The sequence below is a fragment of the Limulus polyphemus genome, unplaced genomic scaffold, assembly GCF_000517525.1.
Source record: "Limulus polyphemus unplaced genomic scaffold, Limulus_polyphemus-2.1.2 Scaffold3713, whole genome shotgun sequence".
NCBI lineage: Eukaryota > Metazoa > Arthropoda > Merostomata > Xiphosura > Limulidae > Limulus > Limulus polyphemus.
The window spans coordinates 117899-120531 of NW_013669323.1; the positions used below are offsets into that span (position 1 = coordinate 117899).

Consider the following 2633-nt stretch of genomic DNA (forward strand, 5'->3'; position numbering starts at 1 on the left):
CTCCAAATAACTTAGCTGCCCAATTCAGAATAGATAATTCTTGTCGCATTCCTTCAAATTTTTTTTTAAGTTTGTTACCAAAATATCATTATCCATTATCGCCATATGCGGCAAAACATTGAACCTAATAGACCAATGATCACTTGCACCCAGATGTTCCCAAATGTCCACCCTCTCTATCATTTCTATCTTTGAAGTTAACAATAAATCTAAAATAACACTGTTTCTAGTAATTTTCTTGACTAATTGGTAAAGCAAGCCATCTTGAACAGTTTTGAAAAACCTTTCTCCCTCATGGTTTGATTCTAGAATTTCCCAATCTATATGCCTGAAATCACCCATAATTATGACTACATTAACAGCTGAAATCTTGATATCATTGTAAAGTTTCTCACTAATTTCATCACTATCATTTGGTGGTCTGTAACAAATTCCCACTAAAAGCCTTTTCCCTTTATATACACTAATAGAAACCCAAATGGATTCAATGTCGTTGCTATTATCTTTTATATCCTCAACTTCAACAGGATGTAACTAACATTTTACATATAAAGCCCTCCTCCTCCTCCCCTCTTTAATACTCTATCCCTATTAAATAGCCTCTAACCCTGTATTTCAAAAAAAAATCTGTCATCAAAATCATCTATATTTAACCATGTTTCAGTTATTCCCATTATATCAAAATCATCCATTCCTATCCGTGCTCTAAAGTCATCTATTTTATTTCTTATACTTCTACCATTACAATAGGAAAAATTAAGGCTATCTTTATAACTATTTCTATACTTATTTCCTATGCTACTTTTCTCTGCCTCTTGTTCTTTTTGCATTTAGTTTTTTGGCCCTAACCACTGTCTAGTCGTAGTTTAAAACTTCCCTTACAACTGAGTTAATAGCCTTAACAAACAAGCCAACCCCTACTCTATTTAAATGAAACTATCCATTGCAAAAAAAAACTCTCTTCTTCCACTGAACTGATCCCACAAGTCCAACCAACAATCTGCTCATCCTTACATAATAACCTAAGCCTAGCATTTAGTTAGCCCTAGTGACCTAATTATAACTTTATCCCCACAGTTCATTTTGGGCAGTATCCCTAACAAAATTAAGTTATAGCCTTTTTCTTTAAATGCCTTTATCAACCCCTTGTACTTAATAATTAGCTCCTTTGACCAACCTTTCCCTACATTATTAGCTCCTACATGCACCACAAAAACTGCATCTCTGCTAGCCCCTTTATCATATATCCTGCTCTGTCAGTTATATCCTCCACCTGTGCCTCAGGGTAGCATAATCTGAACACAGACTATCCTAACCACATGCCTTGTCAAGGAATCACCTATAACTATAACCTCTTTATCATCCACATCCTTTTCGGATACCTTTGTTTTCTTTCCCTCCAATACAATAGTTCCTTGTCTGTAGAAGTCAAGGGTTGAAATTTGTTGCTCAATACAATAGGCTCATTACGATTAAATTCACTACACATTTTACATTACCGAGTTCTTTATCAAAGTTTGTAACGGTAGGATTTAAGTGACATGAAAGGTGATTCACTCTGATGTCGTCTCAGTGTGAAATACATGTGAAAGTACTCTTTCTAACTTCCTGTAAGTCATCGTTAGCTGATGTATTCCTTGCATTTAAAACTAAAAGCTTAAGCTCCTCTTGAAATTATGCTGCTATTTCCATCAATCTACACTTCTTTTTATCTGTTGCCTCTACTTTAATTATGATAGCCTCCAATTTCTACTTCAACCTACAAACTCTACATACAAATTGCACATTTTTATTACTAGCTTCCTTATAAGTACATGTAAGTCCCGAGTTCCCAATTATAACCCACTCATTGCACCCATTACACCTAACAAACTGTGAACGCTTAATTCATAGTCTTAACCATTGTAATTATGCTTATAACTATAGCCTGAAAATAAATACTCAATACCAAATACCAGTAGCTTATTGTCAACACTTTGATATTTAAGCCAACGTTTAAGATCCAATTATAATTATATTAGTTTTTGAATTACTAGTTTGTCTTCACACTAAAGTAATAAAATTTATCCTTAATTATATAGAACTTAGAAATAGAACTTTATTAGAAGTGACAATAACTAGTTTTTGATGTATACGTAATGTTAATAATACAATGTATTTAACCTGTTTTACGATTTACCAGTAAGTTGAACTTCTTTCAACTGTTGAAGTATACTTAAGTCTCAATTGTGAGAAAAAGTGTTGGAACTATTTCTGTCGCACTGAACCAGACACGTTATCAAAGTTTGTAACGTTCGGATTTAAGTAACATGAAAAGTGATTCACTCTCATGTCGTCTCAGTGTGAAATACATGTGAAAGTACTCAATCACTAAGTTTCCTGTAAAACTTTGTAACTTTTTCAAGTTTTTGATTCACTCTGTTTCGTTAAACAATGATAATAGTGATTCACTTTGATGTTATTCCATTGTGAAACTGAAACAAATGTGAACGTACGAAGTCACTAAGTTTCCTGTAAAAGTTTGTAACTTTTGATTGGCTCGGCATGACCAGGTGGTTAGGGCGTTCGACTCGCAATTTATAGGTCACGGGCTCGAATCCCCGTCACACCAAATATGCTCGCCCTTTCAGCTG

General features: G+C 34.1%; 1 protein-coding gene across 1 annotated transcript in view; it reads right to left on the reverse strand.

Moving 5' to 3' along the window:
- LOC111088416 (equilibrative nucleoside transporter 1-like) overlaps positions 1-2633 on the reverse strand; it is a gene marked incomplete at its 5' end in the record, with an annotated part of 18611 nt that overhangs the window by 14803 nt on the left and 1175 nt on the right. The window lies entirely within an intron of this gene.